Source organism: Rhinopithecus roxellana, chromosome 1 (genome assembly GCF_007565055.1).
Source record: "Rhinopithecus roxellana isolate Shanxi Qingling chromosome 1, ASM756505v1, whole genome shotgun sequence".
In the NCBI taxonomy this organism is placed as follows: Eukaryota; Metazoa; Chordata; class Mammalia; order Primates; family Cercopithecidae; genus Rhinopithecus; species Rhinopithecus roxellana.
The window spans coordinates 37,888,562-37,901,997 of record NC_044549.1 but is presented as its reverse complement, the minus strand read 5'-3'; the positions used below and the strand labels follow the sequence as shown (position 1 = coordinate 37,901,997).

Below are 13,436 nucleotides of genomic sequence, written 5' to 3'. Positions count from 1 at the left end.
TACATTTTCATTTCACACATATTGCACACTTAATAAACTACAATATAGTGTAAACACAATTTCTATATGCACTGCAAAATCAAAAAATTCATGCGATTTATTTTGAATGATATAATCTTTATTGTTGTAATCTGAATCCAAATCCGCATATCTGTGACATATACCTATATATAACACAGTACAGTGTACTCCTGAGCAACTTAGATGAACTCACAAATCAAAATCTGTATATAACAGGTCGGGCAGTGTGGCTCATAGCTGTAATCCCAGAACTTTGGGAGGCCAAGGCCGATGGATCACGAGGTCCGGAAATGGAGACCATCCTGGCTAACACGGTGAAACCCTGTCTCTACTAAAAAGAGACAGGGCGGGCGCCTGTAGTCCCAGCTACTCCGGAGGCTGAGGCAGGAGAATGGCGTGAACCCAGGAGGCGGAGCTTGCAGTGAGTCGAGATAGCGCCACTGCACTCCAGCCTGGGCGACAGAGCAAGACTCCGTCTCAAAACAAACAAACAAACAAAAAAACCCTGTATATAACATTTGACTCCCCCACAACTTAACTACTAATAGGCTACTGTTGACCAGAAGATTTACAGATAACGTGAACAGTCAGTTCACACATTTTTTTTTTCCGATATGTACTCTTTTCTTATATGTATTATTATATGTATTTTTGTTATCAGAATATTTTACCATGTTCTTACATAAAGTAAACTAGAGAAAAGGAAATGTTATTAAGAAAACCATAAGAAAGATAATTTATATATATATATATTGTTCACTAACTGGAAGTTGATCATCATGAGGATCTTCATCCTCATTGTTTTCGTATTGAGTAGGCTGAGGAGGAGGAAGAAGAGCAGGGATTGGTCTTATTACTCTGGGGCCATGGTTACCCTGCAGGTTTTTTCAAATTGTTGTCAATTTCCAAAAAATAATTTGGTATATTTATTTTAAAAAATCCATGCATAACTCTGGTTTCTCTTCAGATCATATAAATCTTTTGCCTTTTACTAAAGATTTCTGTGGGGAGGAGCAGTTATGAGTCTTTATCCAATTTTTGAGGCCTTGTGTTTCACGAGGATAAATTATGAGTGTTAAAAATTAGACCAGCCTGTCCAACATGGTGAAACCCCATCTCTACTAAAAAATACAAAAAAATAGCTGGGCATGGTGGTGGGCGCCTCAGAAGGCTGAGGGAGGAGAATCACTTGAGCCCAGGAGGTGGAGGTTGCAGTGAGCCAAGATCGCACCACTGCACTCCAGCCTGGGTAACAGAGCAAGACTCTGTCTCAAAAAATAATAATAGCCGGGCGCGGTGGCTCAAGCCTGTAATCCCAGCACTTTGGGAGGCCGAGACGGGCGGATCACGAGGTCAGGAGTTCGAGACCATCCTGGCTAACACGGTGAAACCCCGTCTCTACTAAAAAATACAAAAAACTAGCCGGGCGAGGTGGCGGGCGCCTGTAGTCCCAGCTACTCGGGAGGCTGAGGCAGGAGAATGGCGTAAACCCGGGAGGCGGAGCTTGCAGTGAGCTGAGATCCGGCCACTGCACTCCAGTCCGGGTGACAGAGCGAGACTCCGTCTCAAAAAGATAATAATAATAATAATAATAATTTTAAAAACTCCATGTATACATGAACCTACAGAGTTCTAATTTCTGTTGTTTGATGGTTAACTGTAGTGTTAACTGTAGCCACCATATTAAACATTACATCCTCAGAAACTGAAAGTATGGACTCTTTGACTAACATCTCCTAATCTCCCCCATGCACCAACCATTAGTAACCATCATTTTACTTTGTTTCTGTGAGTTTAACTTTTTTTTAAATATATTATTATTCCACATATAAGTGATGTCATAGTTTGTCTTTCTCTTTTCGGGTTATTTTACTTTGCATAATTCTTTCCAGGTTCATCCACGTTGTTGCAAATGGCAGCATGGATGAACCTGTTTGAATAATATTTTACTGTGTCATTATACTATATTTAAAAGTTCATTCATGGATGGACACTTAGATCGTTCCTATATCTTGTCTATTGTGAACAATGCTACAATGAACATGGGCATGTGCAGATATCTCTTCAAAATAGTAACTTAATTCCTTTAGATCTACACCCAGAAGTGAAACTCTTAGATCATCTGGTAGCTCTATGTTTAAGTTTTTTTGAGGAACTTCATATTGTTTTCCATAATGGCTATACCAATTTACACTGTCACCAATAGTGTACAAGGGTTTCCTTTTTCCATATCTTCAACAACACTAGTTATTTCTTGTCATGAGACTGATTTTTATAATGCCCCTCAAAGTAGTATAATAGCATAATGCCTAAGTAAAATTAAAAAAAAAAAAATCTATGAGGGGCTAGGCAATGAGATGCAGATTCACAACTCTGTAATAATCTTGCTTAAGCCAAGGAGAAATTTAGAAATATTTTTCAAACTGTGATTGACACCCATGGGTGAGTCATAAAGTCAGTTTGGTGAGTCACAACCATTATTTTTGAAATGAAAGAAATAAAAGAGAATGGATTAGAATAGAATATCAATTCTTATGGCATTAATTATATTTTCTTGAAATGTGTATGTGCATGCATTTGTACATGTGTGCATATGTACTCACACATGATCATGGTGTAAGTTTTTTCTTCTTGTGATTTACAAAATGTTTTGCATACTTTTTATTTTTGCACACCAGAGTAGCTACATATACAAAAACTTGTGAAAGACACTGAATTTAGAGCGGGAGGGAAGAATGGACAGTGTGTTTCTCTAGGCACAACTATTTAGAAAGGAGAGGAGGATTTGAGTTTATAGTATATCAATAATATCTGACATTTATCAATACATTTTATCTGAATCAGCCCTGTGTTCTGCATTTTACATGAAAGATCTAATTTTTATAACAGTACCATGAGATAGGGCTATGAATGATAATAAATATTTTACGAGGAGAAAACTAAGAATTAGAGAAACCCAATAACTTGCCAAAGATGTCAAACTTTGCATTGGGAAGAGACAAAACTCAAGCCTGGGAGAGCTTACTTCTGAACTTGTGCCTTGACCCATTATGCTACAGGATTTTTAGAGCAAACACCCTGTATGGTGAGTTATGGACCAGTTTATAAGCTTTAAGGGTTGCTTAGACTAGTGGTTCAATGCCCTTGCTGTTTTTGCCCTGCAGTTTCTCAGAACATGCCTTTCCAGGTACAGTGCACAACATTCACTTCATGTTTGAACTACTAGAAGCTTCTTTTATCAAGCCTCTTGCGCTCCTCTGATCCAGCCCAAATGTAACAACAGGGCATCTTCCTCTATAGTCTTTGAATTGTTGTCACTCTCTAGTAATAGCTTTACATTTCTTCATTGTTTATTTTAATCAAACCAAAATGCCTTAGGAAGTTATTTAATTTCCCTGAATGCAGTTTGCTATTCTGTAAAGAAAAGTAATGCTATTTCAGTGTTGAAATGGTCAAAAGAGATAATATGTGCACAACAATTTACACATTGCTTGAGAAATGACATGGATTCAATAAATGAGAATGATTTTTGTTAATATGATAGACTATAATGTGTATTTGATAATTATTTATCAAATATTTTGAGTTATTAGTTTAATTTATTAACAAATATTTAGAGTTATTAGTTTGATTTATTAATTTAATTAAGCTTCCAGGCAGGCCCTCTACTAATTTCTCCTTCTTACCTCTTTTAGTTTTCATCTCCCATCTATTAGCTGTCCTCCAACTCTGAATTTATCATCCTTGACTTTGACCTTCCACATGTTTAATTCCTCTACTCCGACATGTTCTCTTTATTGTAAGCTATGGTTCTTTTCATTCAAAACTCTACCTAGAACACATAGCCTTCACAAAAACTTTCAGTTAATGATAGTTTCTTCAGTAATTGTCACAATTACACTGCATAGGCTGGTATATGCTTGGGCTTACCTCTAATTATAGCCACATATCCTGAAAGCCAAGGAAACACTCTATGTGGTATGTGGTGTCCCTTGAGTTTGTCCAGCTCTCCTATAGACATGAAGCTCCCAGAAAAAGGTCATGTTTATGAGTTAGTTACACGTTTTATGGAGGGATCTGTATAGTTTTCTGAACAACAGAGCTACCGCTCATAATTGTCAAGCCCTTTGGTGTTTTGTAATGTTCCCTGTTGAGAAGGATACATGTGGTATCACAAAATCCCATTTCTCTTGCTGAGTCCCAGTGAAGATGCTGATTTCATTTTCAGATGACATGTTCTTATATTCTTCCTTGAACCCCTTTACCATTTATACCATCCAAAAAATCATGCTAATGTCGCCTCCTACAGCAAGGGAATGACATATACAATGACATGGTGTTTTTATTGATTGTATTGATATATAGTCTAATTTTTTTATTGGGCATTTTGTGATTATTTTAAGAAGCTATGCCAAAAGGTTGTGTGGGCAGCCTGAGTCTCAAGAGGCTTTAATGATAATATCTTGGCTCAGGAAGACTATGATGTTTATTGACTATTTCTCTAAGCAATAGAAGTCTTTATTGAACAGTGAATACTTTCACTATTGCATTTCATATTTGTAGGATTAAAAAGGTTATATGCAAAATAAATCAGGCAATATCAGCTTGGCTCAGTCCCATTCCATAAACCTCAGCTCATGTAAAGCTACAAGATTGATTTCTCAATATTCACTTTCTCAGTGGAGCAAATAGTCAAGACATGCATTAGACTCTGCTCTTAAAAAAGGCATTAGCATTTGCTCTTTCACGCATAATGATATTGGCTAGATCTTCAATTTGCTTCGGATTTTCCCCATCTTTTCCATGTCCCACTTTACCTCCAAAGTCAATAATAGTTTAGTGCATGAAAGAGTCACAGCAGTATGAAATAGGACGTGAATATATTTGATTTAAAGAAAAAAACAGTCCAAGTGTTTTGTAAACTATGAGGCTTAATTCTACCACCTTTTCTCAGGCAACACTTGCATTGAGATCAGGGGAAAGTTGGCTCAACAAAACCCCATCCAACCAACATGCAGAAATAACTTTACCTATAATCCCGGTGCTAACACTGAAATCTAGCTACTTCTGACTTGCATAAAGGCACATAACAACACTGCACAACAGATGAATGGAAGAAACTGAGTACTCCTTTCAGGGCTTTCTCTGTATGCATTGTGCTTGGGGTTATAGAGTGCCTAGGGATGTATATTCCTTCCCAGCATGACTTGAAATTGGAAATAAATATGCTGGAATGCAATTTGCTTGAGGCAAAATGTTATGTTAGAACACATTATTCTAGCAATATCATTTATATGTAGTTTATATGTAATATCTCTATTTTAGGTGCAGATTATTTGAATACAAGTTCAAAAGCAATACTTGTTTTGTGTTAAAGACTAAGAAACTGTGCAGTGTTCAATTCATCACTAGTGAAATTATCAGTGGATACTGCACAGTTTCTTAGTCTTTAACACAAAATATTATATGTATTATACCTAACATTAAATAGGTACTGTTGCCTTACAGTGAGAGAACACCTCAGGCAGGAAGAAACTAGTGATCACAGCTGTCTGTCTCTCCTCCAGGGGTTTCACCTCTTGTCTGCTTCAGCCTCAGCCTCATCAGCTGCTAGGGAAAAAGAACGGGAGGGAATGTTATCCAGCTGAGATGGCAGCTGCCACCACCCTGTCTGTGCCCTCCAGCTTTCTAATCACAAGGTGGAACATTTTCAAGGGGAAGTTTATTAGAAAAGTAAAAGGAAAACCAAACAAAGCCCCAAGTGAAGGACAAACATAAAGAAACAGACACATTTTCAGATAATAGCTCGTTTAAGTTTTAAAGTTGACCCCAGACTGGCTGGCAGTGGCCCGGGCACAAGAAGCCAAGCTCCTATCTGCACTGAAGCTTTTGTCTGACCCAACTACACCGACTTAAGCTTTAAGTTCTTTTATCTTAGTCTCAGTGTTAAACTGGAATGATTGCCGGGATCCATGGGGATTTTGAATATTCTCCATTCATTCAGAAAATTAATGCTATTCCTCCACTTGTTTCACTTTCTACATTCACTTCTAGCGGCTCCTGTGGGTCTTGGTTTGGAAAGGGAAGGGAATAGCACTTTCTGGCCCACAGTGCTTTCTTTAGCCTTCAGAAAATGGAATTCACTGTGATACCAGCCTTTATTTTGTGAGGTAATCTCAAAGTGTCTAAAATTCCTGCTTTGCTTTTGACCCATTTAGGATTTTCTGTCTGGTTCTTCGGGAACAAGTTCTTAATTCAATAGGTAAACTGGGTTTGATTCACAGCTTGTTTACTTTTCTCACCTGGACTTGTTAGCAGTCACCTGGTCTTGTTATTAAGAATCACATTCCCAGGCCCTTTAAATAGTTAACATGTGCTTCTTATTTCAAACCCTGCACAGAGGGTTGGACCATCCATCAGGTCTTTACTCTTTCCTGAGAAATATTTCTAGATGTGATCACTTTGGGAGATTTTTTCATCCAACCCACTTAAACCTCCCTCCTGGATTTGACTCATTGTAGTTTAGAACATTAAAAAACAAAGAATTTCACTTTCAATTTTACTTTATCTTTAAAGATTAAAATGTACTCTGGTGAACCATGAGAAGTAGAAAATGGAAAACTAAGTGCAAGGTGCAAGTGTGAGATGTAGCTTTCATAAGGTAATTAATACAGATATAGACAAATATTCATACAGACGATGGAATCTCACCCTGTGTGCATGTGCCCTTGATGTGTAAGATTGAACTCACTATTTTACTTGCAGAAAGACTTCCTTATTTTTGTCCTACACAGAAAGTTGAATGAAAACTAGTCTTGAGTACCTGGGAATGAATTGGAGGCAATTCAGTTCTTAATGTTTATCAGATCAGTCACAAGTCTCACAGATTATTCATCCTAGAGGATCTCTTCCCAATTCTGTTAACTTTAGTCTCCTTTCTACATTAGTCCCGGCTCTTTCTGATGCCTCCTAGACATCTTCCCAGGCTACACGCTATCCTGTATTTTGTTCCTTGTACTTACATTCTCCAGTTTAATCTTTAAGAATGTTGCTTTTATATTGTTCCTTTAGTTATTTCCATACTCCAAAGGATTATTTCCAAATTATTTCAACTGACATTGACTATCTCTCCTTTGCCCTCATTATATTTCTTAATATTCATAATAATTTTGAATTATGGTATTTATTACTCCTCACAACATGAAACAAAACACCTATGCAGCCTCATTTCTGCAGTTTCTTTTATCAGATCCCTTTTGCATTTTAATCCACAATCACCATTCCTTGTTCACTTTGTGAGCTTTACTGCCTTTGCTCCCATTATTCCTCTATCATAAACATCATCTCTATTCTCAACATATACAAATCCTATTGCAGCTAAAAGTAAAACTCTTCATCTTCAGACAATAAGGACCCTATCTTACACCTCTTTGTATTCTGGATTCTTAGCAGAGCATATGCATGTAGTGGGCTACCAAAAGAAGAATAAAATAATGCATGAATAAACTAATATGAACACTCTGTTGACTCCTTGAAACTGCTGAAAATACCATGTTTATCTCTCAGCATTTTCTGAAGTTATTTTATTTCCTCAATGTTATCTTCTTCTTCCTCTGTTAACATTCAGGGCTAACTAAGCTTTGCAAAGCCTTCTCTCACTAGGCTTCATCATATTCCTTACCTGAGTTCTCATAACTAACTGAGCCATATCACACAATCTGGCCCTTCATTATGCAGTCTTTTGTTGTTCTACAATTGTTTCAAAGTATGTAAATCTCATCTGCCCAAGTTGACAACTCTCTACCTTCTCAAGGACAAAGATTGTGTCTTCACTATACTGCACAAATCTATCACAGTGCAAGGTCAACAGAGGAAAACAGTTGTTGAGCTGACCCTCCAGCTGAATGAAGTCAGCCTTCAAAACTTTTAAAAATAGAATGTTGACCTTGCCAACTGAGAATGTGGTAGCCAAAGCATATGGATCGTTCTTTCCTCAACAACAGAAAATAGCAGCACACCAGGCTCTTGTGACAATGTGTCCTTGAAGTGACTGCTATTTGGCTCCTTTCAGAACTCCAGTTGAGTGATATGTTCATGGAAGGAAGTCTAAGGCAACCATTCTCAACACTGGACTTTATACCAGCTATTTCAGAATATACAGAGAACTTACTAAAATACAGATTCCAAGCTTATACTGGTTATGAGAAAGTTTATTACCTTAACCTCTGTTTCTTCTAATGCAGACATTCTTAAGTTATGCAATAAATAGACTGCCCACTTTTGTATTGCTGGATGAGTGTCAGCATTGTGTGGTGGCTAGGAGCCTTGCCTCTGGAGGCTGCCCGTGGGCTTGCCTTCACCTTATTCACTTAAAAGGTGTGTACATTTGATCAAGTTACCCGTTAAGCCTCAGTTTCCTCATTTGCATAAAGGGATATTAAGTGACTGGCTCTTATGGTTGCTGTGCAGGTAACACACATTTACGAAACACACTTAACACTTCCTAGCTTATGGTGAGAATTACATAAATATTAGCTATTTTTACTACTTAAAATGACCCATTTTAGGAAGTACAAATAGCTAATATTTGTTTTATAGGACTCGTGCTTCTGCATAATCTGTAGACTGTTGAAATTACTGCATATTTCAAAGATAAAAACTTTCTTAAACTTTTATAAAAGTTGTGGTTTTCTTTCCATCTCTAGAAAATGTAGTAGGTTGTGGAAATTTTAATTCATTGTGAAAAATATGGTAGGCTGTGTTTTATCAGATAATAAGAATTATATAACTTGACATTTTTCCTTTTTCCTGCTCATCTGAAAGTTCAGAATTGAATTTAAAAATTACTCACTTAATCTATATTAATTGAGGAGGATGATATATTTCTCATTCACCAACATGAATTTATGTTTTCATTATTTTTAATACAATCTTATTCTCATTGGTCTCAACCTTTTTTATTTTAAAGAAACAGGCTACTTTAAAAAAGTAAATAGTTATTGAATCTCCTCAGCTTGTCAGAAATTGTCAATTTAATTATTTTTAAAATTTTATTTTTGAAAAGGCAATGGATTCATGTGGTATAAAATGTGATACAATAAAATAACTGTTGCTCCATCCCTGCCACCATCTACTGAATCATAAATACTCATTTTTATTCATTTGTGTGTATACTTTCGACTTTTCTTGGTGCATATAAAAACAGACATGAATGCATATCATTTTATACATTTGACATAAAAAGTAGAATGTTCCGCATAATGAGTTGCGTCTCATTTTTTTAATCTGAAAGATTTTCTAGAGATCTTATATCAGTGGGTGAAATGCTGTTGCATTGATTTTTAAGCTACATATTATTTCATTATATGGATTTCCATATGTATTTAGCAACTCTGTTTAGTTTACAATCTTGTGTTATTATAAATAAGTGCAGTGAGTAAACTTATACATAAGTCTTTTTGTATATGCTTGTATATCTGTAGGATACATTCTCTAAATTAAGATTACTTCATCAAAGAATATTTATTTGTAATTTTGATAAATATTTTCAGAGAGTCTTCAATAAAAGAGCATATAAGAATATATGAGAATGTCTATTTCTACAAATTCATCAATAATGTTACCACATTTTCTGATTTTGCCAATTTGATAGGCTTAAGGAAGGTAAGATTTGTCATCTTCACATATTTAAATGTGATTTGTGTTTTCCTTTTATTAATTGCCTGTATATGTGGTCTTTGCTGATTTTTTAAAAAATTGGGTTGTAAGCCTTTTTTAATCAATGTCTTAGAGTCCTTTATTTATCCAAAAGATTAACATTTTATTTTCCCCTCCTGCCAGTTTGTCATTTTTTTTGTGTGTGTGAACTTTTTATTTTAAAAAGTTGCCAAAGTTTGTTGTTACTGGCTACCATTCGCGTAGGAATTGCTAAAATGAACTTAGCTAAAGGCAGTATTTTCTGGAGCAGCAAGTTTTTATCTAAGTTGCAGGAAGCCTCAGGCTTCCACAAGACATGTCTATGGAGTTTCTTGAAATACAGTATGGTTACAGGTTAAATGTTAAAAATGCATGTTTTCCATCTCCACCATGCCATGCCAGAAAGCTGTACCCAAGGATGGATGGCATGGCAAGACATAAATATATGTAGAAATATATACAAGTTAAAAACTACCCATCTAGTAAATAAAGCTGTGAACTATGGGAAAATATTTTACATTTCTTGCATTTCCAATTTTCTACTTTTTGTCTCATTATTACCCTATGCCAGTAGATTCCCCCCACCTTTTTTTTTTTTTTTTTTTTTTAAGTATTTGAGCTTGCTTTTTTTTTTTTTTTTTTTTTTTTTTTTCAAAGGGAATTTCATGAGGAGCCCTGTAGTGGAGCTTCTGTGGCTGTAGTCCACCTCCTTAAGAATGATGTAATGCCAACTCTTTCTTCCAGGAACTTAGCGTATTTCCAAATCTGTCTAACCTTGCTTAGTAGAAATGACTTTCTTATGTATAATGTCAGTCAAACATCTTGCATAATTATCTTCTTAATCTACTTTTTATTGAAATGGAAATAATGTCTCTATAATAATCAGATTCATAAAATTTCTAGCAATTTGGAGGTAGGGGAGTACCTTTAAGACTACTAGATAAAGCTTGCACCGGTGGAGGAATTGCTTCTCCAGTATTTCTAGCCCAGCATCACACGGTCTAATCATACATGGTGTAATTTGTGGCTGCCCCCACAAACAGCTGCTTTCATTTTGCTCCAAGTCTTATGATTTGAAAGTTTCATCTTATGTTAAAACTTCTCGTGCTTTCCACCCACTGATCCAACCTTGGCTCTCTAGAGCATCACAGAATAAAATTCACTTTTCTTCAATAAGCACAATTATTTAAAGACAGATATCACATCCCCTTCTTTATTCTATTTTGCAATTTCAGTTCTCTCAGTTAACTTTTGTTGCTCCTTCCACTATATCTCAAATCAAAGAGATGGTAATAAAATCCTGACTGCTATCCTGTAGGCTCTTTCCTGTGTGTCAGCGGTTGCTTTAAAAAGTGGCCAAAGGAACACAGTACTGCATGTGGGGACTGGCCGGTATATAGAACATAAGTCTGGGTAATCCATGTAATCTAAATAGTACTTTTTCTGTTCTTTTCCTATTTTGCTTTCTGTGAGTCTTTAATTTGCCTTAAAATCTGAATCATCAAAATTTGTCATGGAACAGTGCATGAAGTTTTGTCTATATAGACTTAGGGGACCCCAGCCTTTGAAGCTAGAAGAGTATCTAGTGATCATTTAGTCTGACTGGTTCATTTACAGATGTAGGGAAATTTAACAAGATATGCCGAGTGGGAGAGTTTCCTGAAAAATTCACATCTTCCTTAAGGGATGTACACAATGGGACATTCAGAAGGTCTGTAGCCATATGTCATTTAATACTCTCTATAATAACCCAGTTTCCCTAGTGCCATATGTGGTAGGCAGAAAAATGACTCTCCAAAGATGTGCATGTCCCATACCCTAGAATTCATAAACATGTTATGTTAGATGGCAAAAGAGATTTTGCAGATGTGATTATGGTTCAAACCCCCCTGGGTTATTCTGGTAGGCCTGATCTAATTACACGCATCTCTAAAAGTAGAAAATATTTTTCTGGATGCAGTCAGAGAAAAATGTGACAAAGGAAGAAAGACCAGAGATAGGCAACATCACCGGTCTTGAAGGTGCAGCAAGGAGGAAAGAGCCAAGGAGTGAGGACAACATTCTCCCCCAGAGTTTCCAGAAAGTAATGCAGCTTAGTCAATACCTTGAGTTTAGCGTAGTGATGCCCTATATTAGATTTCTGCCCTACAGAACACTAACATAATGTGTATTGTTTTAAGCTACTATGTTTCTGGTAACTTGTTAGCAGAATAGAAGTTGCAGCAATAGAAAACATACACCAGACAAGCCCAAACAGTAAGCCAAATGCATTCGCAGCTTTTTGGGCCCTAAACATTAAAAATATGCAACATGTGCAAGTATTATGGAGCCAAATTTCCCTTGTTTGATAGCCATATCCTCATAATGAGCTAGGCTCTTTTAGAAATTGCATTAATAACTCAGGGTACCATTTAGTCATTATTGCTTCAGTGTGTTAGCTCTTATCCTGATGATGATGGCCTAAAACTCCTAAGTCACTCCCAGGGAATTGCTCCTGTACTGGGGAAAGTATCAATTTAGATTAATCTTTCATATTATCACTTTTAGAAAGCATGTTTGTAGAGCATTTTGGAACCGTCTCTGCTTTACACCTGGGTTCACATGGCACTCGTTTCTATAATAAAGGCCAATTTATACTAAATATGTTTCTAAACCAAGTTAGAGTTTTATTAATTTACTAAGTGCTTGGAGAAAGCACAATTTTCCCTAAGAAGTTGAAAGCAATGGAGACTGCTTCAAGGCCTTTTTCCAAATATGTAGTTTCACAAATGCACTGCCACCTGGGTATTCCTTCATGGGTTGGAGCAGAGATATGGTTGTATTTCATGGCCTTAAACAGTCTTTCAAAGAACAAATAATCCTTACTAGTTATTATTTTGTGCTAAGTAATGGACGTAAATTACTGAAAATATATTTCTACATCTAATCATCAAAACTCTATGACGACAGTATTCGTAAGCCCTATTTCAGATGAGTAAAGATATTTGGTGAGAATAAGTCACATATTAAAGTGCACATAATTCATAATTGCTGAAATGAGACTCCCACGATGACTGCTCTTACCCCAAAGCCTGTGCTCTATCTATTTCTACATGTTGCCTATTCATTTCTTCATTCTGCAGTCTCTAGAATGTGATGGGAACTCTGCAAAGTTTATTATGTGGATAAAGAGGGAATGAATGAATAAAGCCTAGAGAGAGGTAACAGAGAACTTGTGCTTATATCTTTGCAACAGTATTAGGGATTTTTATAGATATTTATAGGGATTTTTATAGTTATTTATAGGTATTTTTATAAAGTCATTATGAAGATCTACTTAAGCTAAAAAATTTGAAGCAAAAAAGAAACCTTAAAAAATATATGTAATGTTTTATATGTGCATTTTACCCTCTTTCTTCCAATGGTGTAAACACACACACACTAATGTGGTTACTGGATTTGTTTTCAAGTACAGTGCATGCCTCTATAAGATGGGCAATTCCTTGGCCTCGCCCAGAATATGTAAATACAACGATTCCTGGGCAGAACAAGGAGACAAGATGAATGTTATACACTGGTTAGGCTTTAATGTTAACTTTAGAGCAGCCTTTGACACAATGCTGAAATATTAAACTGTTGTAAATTTTGTGACAGGTAGGCTTTGAAAAAGTTAAAGAAAAAAAGTCACTGAATTCAACTTTCTTAATGTGGTTTTCAATTTTTTTTTCTTTTTTTTAATC

The 13,436-nt window shown here is 36.1% G+C and overlaps 1 non-coding gene across 1 annotated transcript; it reads left to right on the top strand.

Moving 5' to 3' along the window:
* The first annotated feature begins 968 nt into the window (after positions 1 to 968).
* LOC115900809 lies at positions 969 to 1,084 on the top strand. The gene has a single exon (XR_004060461.1). It is a non-coding gene; the product is annotated as a U5 spliceosomal RNA (small nuclear RNA).
* Positions 1,085 to 13,436: the final 12,352 nt, after the last annotated feature.